Source organism: Ipomoea triloba, chromosome 11 (assembly GCF_003576645.1).
Source record: "Ipomoea triloba cultivar NCNSP0323 chromosome 11, ASM357664v1".
NCBI classification, from domain to species: Eukaryota; Viridiplantae; Streptophyta; class Magnoliopsida; order Solanales; family Convolvulaceae; genus Ipomoea; species Ipomoea triloba.
In genome coordinates this window covers 20,617,233-20,636,596 of record NC_044926.1, presented here as the reverse complement: position 1 = coordinate 20,636,596, position 19,364 = coordinate 20,617,233, and the positions used below count along the sequence as shown (strand labels likewise).

Below are 19,364 nucleotides of genomic sequence, written 5' to 3'. Positions count from 1 at the left end.
TGAAGACGACCCCCGCCACCAATCGTTCTCCACCGCCAAAAAGACCATTGAACGGTCGTCTTCTCCGTTGAAGATGAGCAGACACTATACGCGGATAGCATGGAGTTCGATGGGGGCTGAAACGAGGTTCGATGACCGTCGGAAAATTAATGACCGGTTGTTTCAGGTGAACAACCGGTCATTTGGGTTCAAATGTCCCAAAATGACAAGTTTGAGGGTTAAATTGAGCTTTTTTAATGTTGCATGGCTTAATTGCAATTTTGGATAATGTATGAGAGCTTATTTTACCATTTTCCCTTTCATTTTTAATAAACTTCTAGAGGTAATGGTTAATAATTGATTTTTTTTTGTGAGAGTTATCTATTGATATTTTTTATTTGTTTCACTCAGTTATGATAATTGAAATTGGTTTACCTTCATATGGTATTTTGACTGCACAGATAACTCATTTGGTACTCAAAAAATTTAATGTATACAAAGCTAAGATTACACAATCATTATTCTATGTGTCATGGTCTACACAGCTGTGTGTACTACAAATAAAAAGTACATTATTTGTGTATATAATTATATTATTTAAAAATACATTATTTTGTATACTATCAAATAATGTAAATTCGTTACATAAATAATTTATTTTTAATATATTAAAAATATACTGTTTTATAGTTCACATAGTACTATGTGGATCATAGTCCACATAAAAATTTAAGGTAATGATGAACTAACTCGATCATATGCCAAATCATTTAAAACTTTTAATATAATTTTCTTTACTAGAATTAAATTAATATTTCAAGAATTTCATTATAAACAGTTTTAAACAAACTTTTTTTTTAAACAGTTTTTTTTAAAAAGATTTTTTAAACAGTTTTAAACAAACTTATTTATTTGTGTGAGACGAATTTCGAGACAGAAAGATATTTTAAGCATACCAAAAAAAAAATCAAACTTATTGATTATAGTGATATGATGTGTCTGAATATCTCTAGTAGTCTAGTGGACCGGTACTCACTGCCTAATGTCCAATACCATCGGCATGAAATAAAGTCAATGGGGTGTTTGGCAACGGCTGATGGCTTATAGCTGATAGCTGGTTGGTTTAGCTAGTAGTTAATGGCTGATTGCGTTAACTGGTTTGACCAGCTGGTTGTATTAGCTGGTTATAAAAAACTGTTTGGTAAATTAGCTGGTTACTAGTAGCTGATTGAATGTAAAATGACATTTAAGGGTATGCGTGTATAGTATTATTTCAACCTTTAAATATAACAAACTCACCACCCATTTATAAGTAAATTCCATTGATTTCAAAGGACAAAATAGTCAATATACTCATTAATCCCAACAAGCTAATAGAAAAAGCTACATTCATTAGCTTTTCAATTTTCAGCTTATTGACCCAATAAGCCAAGGCTAATAAGTCATTTACCAAACACTTCAAAATAGCTTATTGATAGGTCAAAGAAGCTAAACTTGATCAAATAAGCTAAAATTTGGCTGATAAGCCATTAACCAAACACCCCCAATGACTTTTTGGGCAATTTTTTTTTTAATTGAAAAATAACTTTTTGGGCAATTGATACTCCGTATCTGTTTAGGCTTAATGGTCAAACTAATGTTTCATATCTTATTTTCTGTTAGTCCTATTGTATGTGTCTGATTCAATTAACGAGGTTTGACTAAATTTATTTTTAATTTAATTCTATATAATATTAATTTTTGTATTAGTATATAAAATTTATATATTTAGAAACCATACTAAAATTATACTGCCCCAAACATCTGACTGCATTTTCCAACTGAAATGGAATATTACTACCGAAATGAAATTGTACATCCAGAATAGGCCTAAAAAGACATGATTATTATTAAACACAAAAAACTTAAATTTAAAAATAAGTAAAAAAATATTAAAAAATAAACAAAAATAAAGAGTCAGTTTGAACAATAAATAGAGTAGGACAGATAATATGGAACAGAGAGAGAGAGAGAGATAATTATATTTAAGTTTTAAAATTTAATTACTAAATATTTATATCTTGTGATAATTATAATTAAGTAGGACTCTTTGGTATTCAACATGTTGAGAAAGTATAGATAAACAAATACTACAATGTAATAGAGTCAGTTGTATTAAAAAAATAATCAAAGTATGAATAGTATACCAATAATGAATAGCTTCATAATGAGTTCACCAATAATGTTACACCACAAGAGTTTGGAAAATTTTTGGTGACACTCTATAATTTTGTAACCAATAGTATATTTCTATGAAAAAATCGATGGACACTATTATTTGTGGTGTGTGGGTGTATAGGTGATGGACCATGGAGCAAAATATTAGGTTGAGAAAATGCAACCAACAAGATTTGAACTCACAACTTTAAGAATAAGTTCATTAATTCTACACCACCAAGCCACTCAAGAACTTGTTTACTAAATGGCAGTAAGCTCCATTTATGCATGGGAGTGTGCTAGAAGCAAAGTAGTGGGGGACAAGTGTGTGGCCAAGAATGAAGACTGTCCGATGCCGTCCATTTGTCAACGATCCATGAGACCTTCAACACTATAAATATGGTGTTTTCCCACCCTTAAAAAGCATCCCGTGGTTCACAACCTCCTTTCTAGCTGAGTGGTCTAAGCCTTCTTTCTCTTGTTGGCACGCCATGATTCGAGTCTTGCTGGTAACATATTTAGTTCTATTATATTTACTAGCTTGTTTATTTATTTATTATTTGGGCCGCCATTTTGGGCCCTATTAAATTCTTTAGGGCTATATTATTTATTATTTATGTATTTTTTGGACCGTCGTTTTGGGCCAATATCTCGGGCTTTATATGTACTATTTTAGGTCTAGCACCCTGGGTAATAAAATTGCTTTCTTCTTACCCCATTCTGTACCCCTATACCTGGTTTATGGTGGACTCGGTCCCAATAAAACCATCATTGGCGCCGTCTATGGGGACGCTACGAAAAGCGTACGTTCCTAGTCTTTACCCATTTCCGTTCAAGCCCAAGTACACCAAAATGTCCGGATCTCAGAGCGAATATTCGTTGAATCCCCGTCGGGAAAAGAATGATATGCAAGATCCGAGAAGGCGGGCCCCACCCCCTCTTGATATCGGAAGTGCACCAATATACGCTTGCATAAGGGCCAGTGGGGAAGCCAAACTGGTCCACTCTACCCCCATCGGAGGTGGAGGCCGCCCCCGTGCGGAATCGCCAACACCATGAATGGACTTCCAAGACAAGACCCCGCGGCCCTAAACCCTGGCATCCTCGGGGGTGGATCGTTGAGTTACTCTAGTGGAAAGAACGTGGTGACCTCCTGGAGATACCTAAGATCACGGTGACCCCGTCGTTCACTCTGAGGATAATGAGGGAGTCCCACCCTCCCAACTTCAAACCCCCGAGTAGAGCTGTCAATACGAGCTGGCAGGGCGGGGCGGGCCAAAAAAGCCTGCTCTTTGGCGAGCTTGAGTTTTGTTGGCCCGGCCCGCCCCGCCTAAGGCCGCAGGCTAGGTGGGCCCCCGCCATTTTTTTTTTGGTTTTTGTTTTATTTTTTGTAAATTGTTAATTTATTACTCCTTTTTTAAAATTTTATCATTTATACATAAAAAAATAATTAAAATAACTTATACATAACTCACATAAAACATAATTCATCAAACATTAAACATTACATAATTGATTATACATAAGTACATATCATATTAGTAACATAACAATAATAATACATGGCAAACAATAAACTATATATAATAATAATAATAATAATAATAATAATAATAATAATAATAATTAAAAAAAAAATGGCGGGTAGCCCGAGGGCCTGGGCGGGGCGGGCCAAAAAAGCCCGCTCTTTGGCGGGCTTCAATTTCCGAAACCCGCCCCCTACCTAAGTAGGGGGCGGGGCGGGCTAAGCCCGTTTTGACGGCTCTACCCCCGAGCGTCAGACGTTTTCACTGTTCAGAGGATCCTCAGGAGCATATCGTGGCTTATCAGGCCACCATGATGCTAGTAGGATCCTCTGAAGCGGCGATGTGTTGGACTTTTTTCTCTACCCTAGCAAGGTAAGCTTAGCGATGGTTCACCAACCTGAAGGGTAATTCCATTGATTCTTTTCATGACCTGGCTGTGAAGTTTATTACCCATTTCATGGGGGGAAAGAAAGGTCAGAAACAATTTACGCATCTCACCACCGTGAAACAAGGGGTAGGAAAATCCCTAGCAGAATTCTTGGTCCGTTACTGAGCAGAAGAAGCCGATTTGGGGGATATAGATGACAAATCAGCAATCGCTATGTTTGTAGACGCATTGAGGGCCAGAGAACTCTATAAAATCCTGAGGCGTAAGACTCCAAATATCTATGTCGCTTTTATGGCAAAAGTCGATAGGTACGCAAAAGTAGAACAAACAAATCGACTAAAAGAAATTGGTGAAGAAATTTCCGCAAAGAAACCTCGGATCAATGAGCCATTTGAGGAAAATGGGACAAACCCACAAGTTGAAGAGAATTGTACAGGAAGAGGAGAAGGCCACGGGCCACGGCAGAGGTTGGCTCCTAGAACATAAGGATGCACAGGACGCTAAGGGTAGGCACGGGTCGAGTTTGGGTTCGACCCGCGGGCAAAATCCAAATCCAAAATATTTCGGGTGTATATAATTGATAACCGAACTCGAATAGAATTAGGAATAAATAATTTTGGTTTCGGGTTTAAATGGTCGGGTTTGGTTCGGATTCGGGCTAAAACACCCGAATTATGCAATTTAAATAGATTTCAAAAATTTCACTGTGTTTCACACTTTCATACAAATTTCACTGTGTTTAGAATTTATAAAGTCCACAATTCACAAGATTTACAAACACAAACAATTTACTTTAAACATGATTTAAAACTTATAATGTCCACAATTAAGTCCAAAGTTCATAATTTAAAACTTTACATAACCATTATACATTTATACACAAAAGTTACAAGGAAAAGGTAGTAGGAAGGTTAAAAGCAACAGCTAGTCAACTTTACATAACAATTCCACAATTATGTCATTTATGTGTTGTCATACTTGTCTGCAAACCAGTAGCTAGTCTAACTCTGCAACAAAGTTAAAAACAAAGTGAGAAAGAAGAGAAAAGGTAGTGGGGGAAGCTGGCTATAATTACCTCAATCTAAATTGAATCTGGACAAATAAAAAATTATATTAATACATATACCTAGCTAGCTTCTTGTAGATTTTGTTGTCTCATCATTCATCAACAGAAACCCATGAGCAAGAACAACTGGTTTTCTCTCTTACTCCAACAAAAACATTCAAAATTGGTCCAATGAGATCAACAACCTATTTGCAGAATAGTTATGCTTAGGGAAATGCTTTTTGAAATCATAATTAATGTATATTCTAGTACAGAGGTAATAGATAAATCATAAATGCATTTACCTTTGAAGAGGATTCAACATTACCAATACAGATATAAGAGATTGCTGCATAGATGTGGCACATAGCTTGTATCATTTTGTTCTCTCATTTCTGTAAGCTAGACGTGTAAAGCAGATTATTGATTAACGAATACCAACTTTGAGGCTTTCTTATTTACTTCAGAAATTAGTGAAATGCATTTACCTTTGAAAAGGATTTAGCATTCCCAATACAGATATAAGAGATTGCTACATAGATATGACGCATAACTAACTTGCATCATTTTGTTCTCTCATTTCTGTAAGCTTGACACCTAAAAATAAGTGTAAAGCAGAATATTGATTAAGGAATACCAACTTTGAGGCTTTCTTATGTACTTCACAAATCAGTGAAATTACAATGGTTTAAACAAACAAAAAGAAAAACAAAAAATCTATTAACACTTACCAGCTGCAAATAGGCAATTTCAAATTTTCAACTTCTAAGTTTCAAAATTTCATTGTTAGCTTCCCAAAAACATCATGTCATCTTGTGAAATGAAACTATTAACAAATTAAATATCATGTCATCTTGTGAATTCTTTCAAATATAAATATGTAGTGCAAATGTGACCATAATAACATCAATGTGGCTGTTGGTCCCGATAGGGTGGGAAAAGTTTAGAGGGGGGTGAATAGACTTTTCAACCAATTTAAAATATTATAACACTTTGGTAATTTCAACTCTAGGTAATAAACCAAATAGAGTTCACAGCGAAATAAAGTACGGTAAAGTGCTATAATCAAGTTTACGTAAAAATGAAAAGCTTTGCTACATTTAACACGTAAGAAACTCCTAGAATAGCTAAATAATAAGTATGCACAGTTTGGCTTGCATGCAGACGTGGGAACTAACAAACCCAGATGAAATAATCTAAGCAATGAATAGTGTGGTTCAAAATATTATAGCAAATAATACTTGAGCAGGATGAGGATGAGTATGGAATATGCTTTGCATGCAAATGTAGTGTCACGTGAATCTATGTGCTAGAATAATTAATGTGACAAAGTGTGTGATGATCAGATAGACATGCACGAAATATGTAAGCAGATAAGTAAATTGACACAGGGATTTATAGTGGTTCAGAGGTGGTGTAACCCTCCTAGTCCACTCCTCTCCTTTCACTCCAAGGAGGGATTTCACTATCTTCAATCATCGAGATACAATAGTAAACCAGTGCCTTTCTAGCACTTCTACAACTTCGAGTGTCTTGCACAAAGCTACACTCATTCCCAAGCACCTCGCACAAAGCTACGTTCCCCAGCGTCTTGCACAAAGCTACGCTCCAGAGTATCTCGCTGATAAGCACCAAGAATAGTCCGATTTAAGGGTCATTGACGGGCTAAAATTGCATAGTTTGCTACATTCATAAGGATTTCATGCATTAAGACTCGGATGTGATCAAAAATCTTCTAACACAAATTTTAGAAAAGTTTTGAAGTGTTTTCACTGACCGAAAAGGAACTCAAGGCCAAAACAGAGCAAAAAGCAAAGAAGCCACGAAGCAGGAGCCTCCCACGCCCACCAACACGCGTGGACAAATTCCAGTAACCGTCCACGCCCTCCACCACGCGTGGTGGCCGGCGTGGTCGGGCCCAGGGACGTTTTCGGGATTTTAGGCTTTAAGTTGCCTATTTAAACCCCTCTCTCGATAAGATCAGGGGAGGAGAAAAAAAAAGAAAGGGGATTAGTGGCCCCGAAACTAACTATGTGGTTGATTTGATTAGACATTGCTTTAAAAATGCGAGCTTTATGATTCTTAGATGTGAATACTTGTGTGGTTGATGTTTGATATGCTTTGTGCCTATGTGTGGCCACACTAGGTAGCAAACCCAATAAAAGTGAGTGTGTGCGCGATAGCGGTCACTCACGAGTCCAACTCACCCACATCTCTGCCCTTAGTCCGAAAGGAAGAGGTCTGAGAGGAGTGGTAAACAAGGTGTTTGACAAAATGCCCCAACCGAATGAGGATGTGGGAGTCTAAGTGTGACGCTACTTGGTGAAGTGCCTTAAGCTCCCTAGTTGAATCCAAATCGTTTGCTTGCAACCCCATTAGTTAGTAGACCACATAGGCTAGTCACGAGCCCCAATCTCCACCTTTCCTCTTCCTTGAACACAACCATTTTACACCTTCAAACTCTTGTACAAATGCTTTTGAGTCTAGTTAGTTCTTGCAACTCTTACCCTTCAACCTCCTAAATGCCAACACTAATTCGCTCCAATTTGTCATCCTTGAGAGACACGACACTCGGGGACTTTTCCTCGTTTTACTACCTTCATTCACCTCACCATATACCACAACATCACTTGCACAAAGCTATACTCCACAACAAAGTGTCTTGCACAAAGCGACACTTAGTTTCCCCGAGTGTTTTGCACAAAGCTACACTCCTACAAATTTTCTCACAAGAAATAAAAGTATTTTTTTTTCTAAAACTTGATTTGTTCTCGTGTTTAGCTCAATACTTAGCACTTTCTCAATCTGATATCTCTGTGTTCCTCATCCGTGCTTGTCTTCAAGTCTTCTTGGGGTTTTATATCTAAATTAGCTATTTGATTGCCAGTTATGTTTCGTCTATTTTTGCTTTTAGGATTTCAATTTCATCGGTGGTCGGGGGGATATAATCACAAGGATTGGTATGAGTATTATATGGGAAAGAGGATGGTGTTTCAAAGAAATGGGTAGTATTGTTTTCTTGGTGAATTTGTGATGGAGGTGGGTAGTGGGTGTTTAGGTGGGAAGTAGGGAATGAATTTGACTTGGGAGTATAGCTTGAGTCGATTGTTCTCATCATTTGTGCAAGCTTACTCTCTATACTTTGGGATATTTCTTTGGAGCTTAATGAGTCAATTTCTTGAAAATTGGGTGATTGTGAAGGGTAATTTTCTTGGAAAGGTGGAGGTGGTGTTTCATATGGGTATGGGTGATGGTCGGGTGTATGAAATGGATATGGATATGGAGGTGGTAAATGGTGGTGTGGAAATGGGTAAGGGTATGGAGGTGGGCAATGGTATGTTGGTGGAGGGTAAGCATAAGTAGGATGGGGGTAATAGGGATATGGTTGGGGTGGAGTATTTGTATAAGATGGTCCTCCATGGTGTGGGTAACCATGGGGATTCATTTTAGCACTTATTGGCAAGCTTCAAGTGATTTGATAAAGAAATTTCCCTGCACAAAGCTTAGCCAACAACAATATTTTGCAACTAAAAGTAGTTGCAAGTGAGCACAAGATATACAATGCAAATAAGCTCACTTCTCAAACAAGTAACGAAAATAAGAAAACAATATAAACAAAAACAAAAAGAAAGAAATTCAAGAACTCTTAAAATCCTACTTCAAAAATGTCAACACAATTCAAGAACCGTTTGCGATCCCCGGCAACGGCGCCATTTTGATGTTGTGTATATGGTGAGTGTGAATGTGAAGGTGGTAAAACGAAGAGTCAAGACTCCCCGAGTGTCGTGTCTCTCAAGGATGGCGAATGGGAACCGAATACGTGTTGTTATTCATGAGGTTGAAAGGTAAGAATTGCAAGAATCATAGGGAGAGGTTGTGTTCATGGGTGGTTTGAAAGTAAAAAGGGATAGAAAATACAAAAGGTAAAAGGAAAGGGGTGCATGCCAAAGTTAAGCCAAATGATTGATTATCGTAGGTAGCTTGGAATTGGGTTTCGGGATTGATCTAGGGAGTCACGGTATTAGTACTGAGTGGCGTCACACTCAGACTCTCAATCCTCATTCGGTTGAGGCATTTTATCGAACACCTAGCCTACCACTCCTCTCGGATCTCATCCTTTCGGATTAAGAGCGGAGATATAGATGAGTTGGGCTCGTGAGAGGCCGCTATCGCGCACTCTCTCACTTCCACTCGGTTTACTAACTATCCTGGCCGAAAATAGAAGCAAAGATTGAACAACATCATCCATACAATCATCAATCATACTCCCACAATACACAAGATCATAATATCAAATTATAAGCATCAATCCATAGATCAACAAGGGCACACACACCCAAACTAATCTACTCTAGCATAATAAACATAAATAGCAACAAGAAAAACAAAGCAATAACGTAAAGATCAAACTTTATATTAAAAGAAGAGAAATTATACCTAAGAAAGCTTGAATCTACACAATCTTCATCTTCAAATCCTAAACTAAATCTATTCTAAGGAGTGTTTTCTTCTAAAAGATCTATACTAATCTAAGGTAAAAGAGTGTGTTTTTCCTCCCAAAGGGGAGGGAATGGAAGAAAGGAAATCAGATCTAGGAATTATTAGGGGTTGTCTAGGTCTTTGATTTTCGCCAAAGCTTCTTTAAATAGCAGATTCTGGGTCGCGTACGAGGGTGCGTACGGTCGTACGCGACGGTCTTCGATTATTTTCTCCTCCCACACGCGTGGTGGAGGGCGTGGGGAGCTACTGGAATTATTCCACGCCCTTCCACACGCGTGTGAGGCTGTGTGGGAGGCTCCTGCTTCATGGTTTCTTCATTTTCTGCTCAGTTTTGGCCTTAAGTCCTCCGTTTGGCTGTAGAATACCTTAGAAACATCTTCCATGCTCTTTGTTAGCGGTTTTGGGTCACATCTGAGTCTAAACGCATGAAATCCTTATGAAATGGGTAATAAACTATACAATACTAGCCCTTAAATGACCCTTAAAATAGGCTATTCTTAGTGCTTATCAGTATACTCTTGCAATTTCCACTTAATTTACTAGGCTTGTACTTGGCGTAAATCCTATACTAGACTCAAAATAAAATTGGAGATCTAAAATTACATTTTTGGTTCATCAAAACAATTGCAATATGTTCCTAACAATTTCCACCGTTTTGATGATACCAAAACCTATACCCAAACATTTTGGCTTAGTCCAATCAAAACTTGATTTTTCATTTTTCTCATTTTATTTTGACTAACCAATTTGACGAGTTTACAAAGAATTGGACCTACATGCTTTATAATTAGACACCTACGAATGGTAGCAATTTTTGAGGTTTTGATTTCAATTTTAATCTTTTCTTAATTTCTCTTTTTCTCCCTCAAATTGCATTTTACACTATTTAAGTTTTTGTTTAAAATTAATAAAGCAATTAGCAACAATAAAATAAATAATAATACGTACCATATTATAGAATACCAAGATAACAAGCCATAGTAACAAAATATAGTAATGGTATGTACAAAACATACTAAATGCTAGAAATCAATAAAGTCCAATCATGCTATTTATTCTAGCTCTAAGTCTTGTAAAATTACCTCTACAATCATCATGTAAGAATTTCTCCTTAACCCTTCCTTCCATGTAGTAGGCGATGACTTCCTTTGGATCATGTGTAGGAAACACTCCTCTAGCACACTCTTTCGAGCTCCTTCCTTCAGTAAGTATTGCACCTTCGGGTAGATGATACTTGAGCATCCTTATCGATCACCTTGTCTTCATCAAGACATACGGGTGTACCTGAAAAATCAATAGGAAATCGAAAATTTGGTAGTACCCCTTCTTCCCCCTGTATAGGTGTGCTAGATCCACCAATACCAAAATGAGAGGGTGGTCTTCATTCCCATTTTTTGGTAGCATCCAAAATCTTTGAAAACATTACCATGTCTCCTTTTTGCTGTAGGCGCATCTTCATGATTAGGGGCGAGTCAACTCTTTGTTTTGCTTCCATTTCTTCCATTTTCTTCTCCATTCCTTGCATAGTGTTTGGCTAATGAATTTAAACAGCCTTGCAAGACATCAATGCTTCCTTCATGTGATACATTGCTCCATGTAAGCACACTCCTCACATTTTCAACTTGAGTCATAATGTGATGCAGTCTCCGATCTAATTTCTTGCTATTTTTATCTTACTCATTTTTGTGAGAATTTACAACCTCACTTACGACCTTCTTTTCTTTCTTCAGTGTGATCATCATCTTGGCAATCTGATCACGGGGTTGATTCTATTTACTCCATGCTCTATCCTGGGGTTGATTCTATTAACTCCACGATCTATCCCTGTAATCTGATCAAACAATTTCAATAAATTGGTATACAGTGTATGCTCTGTACTACTTACCACATCCTTGAATGCTTTGAGCACCTTGATGATCATCTCATTCGAATTTTCCTTAGGTAAATTCGAAATTGCCTGATTTTGTTGCACACGACTTCCAATATCAACTAGAACAGGTCTAGGTGTAGATGTGTCACCTTCATGTGTACTAGCCTGTCCAAAATTCACATGAACTGCTCATCGTCATCATGAGAGCTTGAGTTATCTTCAATGTTTTCTTCTTGATTGTTCTCGGCCCCAACACCTTCAACACCAACATTGATTCCAACTTGTTCACCAACATGCGACAAGTTAGCCTCAACATTTTCATGCGTGTCATCAATTTCCAAATTAGTCTCAAAATGTTCATCATTGATATTCAAGTTGGCCTCAACACCACTAGTGTGTGTGTCATCCACAATATTTGACACAATCCCAACTCCAAGGTTAGCCTCATCCGTAATTTGGTCAAAGCTTATGTGGATTAACCTTTTCATGTCTTTGAATTTTGCACGACTTAGTTACGGTTTTGCACTAGTTATAATAGTGTCTAAATTTCCGTAATAAGTTGGGTTTCAAGATTGCTTGAAAATCGAAATAATTAGGATTGACCAATTGGAACAAGAACACAAAGCCTTTTATTTAGAATTCCCCATCATTACATAAAGGCTTTTTAACAAACATTTTTACTTCTTCTTCTTGGAGGTTGCAGGGCTAGCTTCAGACTTGTTACGGGAGGTTGAGACACGACTGGCTAAGGTTGTTTCCTCAGAGTCCGAGGTGGTATAGTTGGTGGCTCCAAATGTCTACGGTGGTGATTTTGAGGGCTCACTGTTCTTCAGAAGAAATAAAACATAGTCATTGTCTGGTTCGTAGGTCTTTTGATTGCCCTCAACTGGTTTAGTGGTCTGGAGTGACACCTCATCTTCCAGGACTATTGGATCATTAGAGGTGTCGCCGGTCTCATGTCCTCCATTAGCGATGCGTCTAGCCCTTAGCATCTCTAACCTCGCCTGCTCAGCTAGTCTCCTTGACGATCGTCTAAATCCCTTCTCGGCTTGCTTCTTCGGCTTCATGATGATCTGCAATAGGTTGCAAAAATAAAAGAGACTTCTCAACGAGTAATGTTAAAAGAGAGGGTCTCTATTTATAGATGAAAATATTTTGTTTTGAAACTTTCCAACATTGAATGCTCATTCAATAGCTTGGACGGTTCCCGAACAAAGGGAAAACCGTACCCAGCAGCGGCTCCTAGAAGCCCGCAAGAGCCGCGAGGGCCCAACTCCCGAGTGCTTCACCCTTTCTAGGGTCGTCACTCTCACTATTGTCACTCTAACTTCTCTTTCGATTTGAATCCGCCTTCCTCTCAAGAATTGACTGCTTCTTTACCTTAGCTTTAAATTCTTGTCGCCTAGAAAGATCATCAAATCACTCGGCTTTCGCCCTTTTTCACTAACATTCCCCAAGCATAACAACTCTACTTCTTAGCCCCATTCCGACTCTTATTCCTAATTATGAACCCTTTGTGCCCTATCCAAACTTGACATTTTTTTACCATACCATCTTGCCCAAGCTTGACTCTTTCCAGAGTTTAACTTCACCCATTTCTTTGATTTTGTTCTTTGACTCACCCCTTCTTTAGGAGTTAGTCAATTTCCAGATCTTTTACAACCTTTTTGCTGAGGGTCGGCAACCCATTGACTCATACTTTTGGAGGCTGGTGGACCACCCGACTTTCGCCTTAACCCACGCCTTTTGGAGGATGGCGCACCACCCGACTTTCATCTTAACTTGCGCCATTTGGAGGCTGGCGAATGATGCTATGTATTGCGATGAGGTGTGAATGTGAAGGTGGTAAAACGAAGAGTCATGAACTCCCCGAGTGTTGTGTCTCTCGCGGATGGAAAATTGGAGAATAAACGGGTTTCCTATCTTGAGTTGTTTAGATAACACGAGGGTTGAACATATAGAGATTGGTGAAATGAAATAGTGAGGGTGCAAAAGTTAAGAAGATTTAAGGAAAGTAAATGTGAGTAAAAGCGGATGGGGGCTAGAATGTCATGGAGATTGATTCGAAGCATACGGTAGAGGATTGATTTCCATTGAGTTATGGTTGAAGGAGCTTGGAACATTGTCCTGAGTGGCGTCACACTCAAGCTCCCAATCCTCAGTCGGTTGGGGAATTTTGTCAAACACTTTGTCTACAAGTTCCCTCCGGATCTCATCTTCTCAGATTGAGAGCGGGAGATGTGGGTAGTGGGATACATCTCTTTGCGATATCTCGCCAAAGAGATGATCCTATACTCTTGGAGAGATCGGGGCCCTCGATCTAACAAGATCATACAAAACATACACACAATTTCAACATTCCCCAAGGAAATCAAACTCATTCATCAATTTTAGATCATGAACACCAAATCTCCATTCTTCCTAGCCCCAATCTTAGGGATTAGCCCTTCATAGGCTTTAACAACATCATCTCATTGAAATAGAAAAGCATATTTACAAGATCAAGTAAAAGCAAATAACTTTAGGAGAAAGGAAAAAGCAAGAGAGTTCCAAAGAGAAAACAAGTTTCAATGAAAGAGTTTACCCAAAAGGATCTCAAGGTTATGGAGATCCAAGTTCTCTCCTCCAAGGAGATCTTCCTCCTCTCCCTAATCCTATCTAACCCTAACCTAAGGTGAGAAGTGAAAAATTGACAAAAGACTCCCTCTCCTAGCTGAAATGTCCCTTAAATACTAAAACATCGCGCAGGATTCTGGTGTCTGTCCACGCCTGCTCACACGCGTGTGGACTGGCATGGATGCATACTGGAATAATTCCACGCTAGCTCACACGCGTGGTGGTGCTCGTGGGCGTGAATCTCTTCGTTTCCGTCCCTTTTGTTGTTTCCGGTTTGGTCTTTGTGTGTACTCGTGTGGATTTATTCTTCTTTTCATTGCTTTATGCTTTCTTTAGTTGATTTCAGCCTTTAAGTCTGTGGGAATCCTTCAAAACACTCCACACAAAACTCTTTTGCAATTTGTTAGTAAAATAGCACGTAAACACACAATTACACTCTTTAAGACTTTGTTTTGGCAAGAAATCAACTTAATTAGTTCTGACTAATTAGGTACTTTTGGCGTCTATCAGCGAACCACCCGACTTTTGTCTTAACCCGCGCCATTTGGAGGCTGGCAGACCACCCAACTTTTGTCTTAACCCGCGCCATTTGGAAGCTGGCGGACCACCTGACTTTCGTCTTAATCCGCACCATTTGGAGGCTGGAGAATCACCCATGACTTCTTTTAATAATTCGAACTAAGTAATTTTATTTCTCCAAATAATCGAACTATAGGCGTTTCAGCCTTACACGAAATAAAGCCTTTCGGTTGCTAATTATAATAGACCTTTCGGCCATTAATAAACTAGGGACCTTTCGGTCTACTTAAAGATAGCAAACATTTCGGCCTTACCGAAAAAACTTCTTGAGGTGGTACGAGTTCCATATTCTATCCACAAGCCGACCGTGCATGGTCTCCAGGCGGTAAGTTCTTAGTCTAATCACCGCTGCTATGCGATAAGGCCCTTCCCATTTCTTAGCGAACTTCCCTTCCTCAGTAGGTCGGCTAGCAGTCCAACTTCTAAGCTCCAAATCTCCTTCAAGGAAATATCTAGGCTTGGTGTGCTTATATTGATATTTCTTTACCGACCTCTAGTACTTGGCCATTCTCCATTGTGCTACATCTCTCTTCTTTCTTCGAGAAAGTTATTCTCTACTTGCAAATTTTCTTCATTTGCCTCATCAGTATATTGCATTACTCGGTGACTTGGTTCGAGCATCTCCACGGGCACCTTAGCCTCAAACCCATATGCTAAGGAAAAGTGGGTTTCACCCGTCGCTCTTCGGGAAGTCGTGCAGTAGGCCCATAACACACGCTCTAACTTATTCACCCAACTTCCTCCAAGGTTACTTAGCTTCTTTCGAATCCCATCCGTGATGGTTTGATTGATATTCTCAACCTTCCTGTTTGCTTGCAGGTAAGATACATATACCCTAGTGTGTCGAATCTGAAACTACTAGCAGAATTCAGCAAATGGTCGACAGTTAAACTGGCGTCCATTGTCGCTTATCAAATGCTCAGGTATGCCAAATCGGCAGATCACATTCTTCCATAGGAATCTTCGATTTTGATACTCGGTTATAGTAACGAGCGGTTCAGCTTCCACCCACTTAGTGAAATAGTCAATAGCGACTACGTAGAACTTGTGTCATCCCGGGGATATCGGCAATGGTCCCAACAAGTCGATTTCCCATTTTACACAAGGGATAATAGTCGTGATCGTATAATAGGAGGCCGGAAGACGGAGCATCTTGCCACCTTCCGTATACAATCCCAGATCATGGTCGGCTAGTAACACCCTTGCAGTACCAACATCCGTGCTAAAGTGTGAGCACCTTGGTGCACCGAGCAAACCCCTTGTTGGTGCGCTTCTTCCATAACCTTTTCAGCTTTGGTGGGAAACAAACATAGGAGAAGAGGTCCCCCGAAGGATTGCTTGTACAACAATCCCTTCTCTATCACACAAGAGGGCGCCCGCCTCTTGATTTTAGCCGCCTCTACTGGGTCATGTAGTAGCTCAGTTTTTTCCTTAAACCTATGAAGGTCTACCAGCCACTCAGCCTCCACTAATTACTTCATCATCATTCTCACTCTAGGCTTGAATCTGCGGATCAATTACATTCACCTCTTCTTTGCCATTGTCCCAAGCTTTTATACTTGGTTGCTCAACAATGTCCTTGCACGCATCTACGCCATTGGTTGGAATGAGCAGGCCTAATTTTTTGTATAATTGCCTTTATTTCTTGTTCAAAAAATGCACACTCCTCAGTGGAGTGACTGGTAGAGCGGTGCAATCGACAATACTTGCCCATTCCTGACCCTTGGGCGAGTGTTTCCGGCTGGTCGCCTGGTCGTAACTTAGGCGGCGGAGGCAAAGTCTGAACCTCCTAAATCACTGGCGGTTGCTGTCGAAACGGCAGGACACCCGATATTTCAGGGTTCTAGCAGGCTTCTAGTCAGCTAAGCCGACTTTTGTCAAACCTTCCAGCTCGTGGTTCCTCGACCCGAGGCTTCTTAGGTCGAGATGACCCTTCTTGTATTCTTTTCTGCTTGACCGCATCCTCCATGTCAGCGTGCCGATTGGCTCTTTGGATTGCATTGGCGTAGTATAAAGCTTGTATTCTTTGGTCGGCCAATCAGTGTGCAAGTTAGTATAAAGCTTCCCCAACCTCAACAATCTCCATGAATAGTATCAGCAAGGTGTTTTCCTCTAAGTCGTCCACCGACTGAACTTTCTTTTGCCACCTAGTCAAGAAAGACTTGAGTGGCTCATTAGGGTCCTGCTTTATCCCTGACAAGTACATGAAATTTTTCTTAGGTCGTAAGTTGGCAGTATAGTTGGTCAAGAAGAGTTCTACCAACTCCTCGAAGCTAGTCACCGAATTGTCGGGTAGACCCATGCACCACTTTTGGGCTGCTCTTGTTAACGTGGTAAGGAAGGCTTTGAACATCAAAGGCTCCTATGCTCCGAGTATCTGCATCCGAGCCTAAAAACTTATCAAATGCTCTTTAGGATCACCTGTCCCATCACAAATCAAATTCTTGGGCAACTTAAACTTTGTTGGAGTCTTATAAACCATTATCTCATGAGAGAAAGGGTAGGCTTTCAAGAAGGCCCAGGTACTACTCTTCTTCCCTTCCACCTTATCTTTCAAGTCCTAGAGTTCTTTGTCCAATACGGCAACCTCATAGGGCACTCGGCCTTGGCCGGCCGGGGATTTCCCACTACTCTCATAAACATAGAGCTCCTCCACTCGTTTTTAGACAGCGTCATATCTTTGTTCGCGCCTATTTCTAAGCTCATTCATAGTGTTTTCTCTACGTGCTTCGCGCACGCTTGGATTTCTAACACCTAGTTCACCCCAGTTACCTAGCCTATCCAAAGTAAACCGACAAGTGGCTTCTAATCCGGACCTTGATCGGGTTGGGGGTCGGCAAGAAGCTGCCTACCTTTCAGGCTCCTTTGGTCGAATCGACCGCGATTGTTGTACCTGAGGCCTTTGAGGATCTTGAGCTGCTCCTCCAACCGTAGCATTTACCCCAAGAGGGGCCAACTCGCGCTCGTATATGTCCATCATCCAGTGCATCACGCTCGCGATTCCCGATACAACCTGCGCGGGTGGCGGAGGGGGTTGTGGTACCTCCGCAGCTCAGCCCTCTTCGACCACTAGAGCATTCTCCCATCCATGCTCGCCTTGCTCACGATAGTTTTGACATCTATGTTATCCTCGCAATTCACGAGAATTGGGTCGAGTAAGCTGCTCTCGTAGGTCTCGCCCTTGCACCCGTGGTTGAGTTCTTCCCTAACGGTTCCTCATTGTCACCATTTTTACGTATCTTCACCCTTCTTAGTCCGTTAGAATGACACAACTTCTTGTATCGATCCCCACGGACAGCGCCAATGTTGGTTTTTTCAACCGCGGATGGTCGAACGGCAGGCCAACACAACCGGAAATTGTTTAAGTGTTTGATATGAAATTTGAGCAGCGCTTCGACTGTTCTTGTATTATAAATTGCTTAACATTTTTAAGGTTCTATACCTCTATTTATACAGATTAGGAGGGGTTGATCCTCTTTTGGTAACCCTAAACTATCATAAATGCTTGAGATTTCTTTCCTTATTACATTTGGTTTCGCTTGCTAAATTATTTTGATCTTTTTTCCATATCTCACGCATGAAATTTGCGCTTGACTTTTATCGCCCTTAGGAAACTTCCTAATCTGCCTTCCAAACACCGCCTTGCTGACCCGGCCTCCTCATCCATATATAGCCCTAAGGTCGGTAAGTCTGTCATTTCTCCGTCAACTTCCTTAGCCTTGTATTCTTCTTCATACAATCTCTTCCACTCGTCTCCCTCTCGTATAACCTGGTCTCGGAGGAGACCCGAGCTCGGCCTCTTCGCCCGTCTCACTTAGTTTGAGACTTGCTGTGTTTCTTGATATTCTCACTCAATTGCAACGAAACATCCTGATTTATATCGCCGACCAGCCATCGGTCGGTCGTTTTTCCTATCTTTCCCGTCTTCTTCCCATGTAATCGCTTCCACTTATTCTTCCCTAAGAGTCGGTCGACCATAGGCCAGCCGACCCACTACGAGCCGACTCCCGACTATAATCGATTTCCTCAAGCTCGTTCTCTCTCTTAGTGAGTGTCCTGGCTTTGTCCTCACCTGCTCTTCCTTTCTTCCCGAGCTTTGGATCTCTCTCCCCATCACGGTGGATTACTTGGTTTATCTTTATAGGCATTATTCTTTTGCTTTAATTGCTTAAGTTTTTTGTGCTTTGTGCCTAAGTGTTATATTAGCTTAGGTACTTTGTGTAGACTTAGGCATTTTCTTGTCATAGAGGTTCTATCATCATTGTTCTCCTTGTTGTTTGTACTTATTTATTTTAATTAATAAATAAAGTGCTTGTTTAAAAAAAATCCCCATACATACAAGTCAGGAAGATCAGAGTAGACTTTAAGGCTAAGAGAAACCCACTCAAAGCCAACACACTAGTACAAAAAATACATCCGCTACACCTGTAAAAATGTTTTCGCTACACCTGTACATGTGTAGCGGATGGTGGTGACGCTGAAAGTATAGGTTTTTCGCGGCACCCGTAAAGGGTGTTGCGGAAAGCAAATAAATTCATTTATTTTTAATTAAATACTTTCCGCGACACCCATAGCTAGGCGGGTTCTGCGGAAAGTACATAATTAATAATAAAATAATTAATGACTTTCCATGGCAGCAACATGGCTACGGGTGCCGCGGAAAAT

At 40.0% G+C, this 19,364-nt stretch overlaps 1 long non-coding RNA gene across 1 annotated transcript; it reads right to left on the bottom strand.

The window, feature by feature from the left end:
- Nucleotides 1-5,057: 5,057 nt before the first annotated feature.
- Nucleotides 5,058-5,580, bottom strand: LOC115996344. The gene is made up of 3 exons (XR_004093595.1): nt 5,440-5,580; nt 5,216-5,340; nt 5,058-5,096 (listed from the first exon to the last, which is right to left on the bottom strand). It is a non-coding gene; the product is annotated as an uncharacterized LOC115996344 (long non-coding RNA).
- Between the last annotated feature and the right edge of the window lie 13,784 nt (nt 5,581-19,364).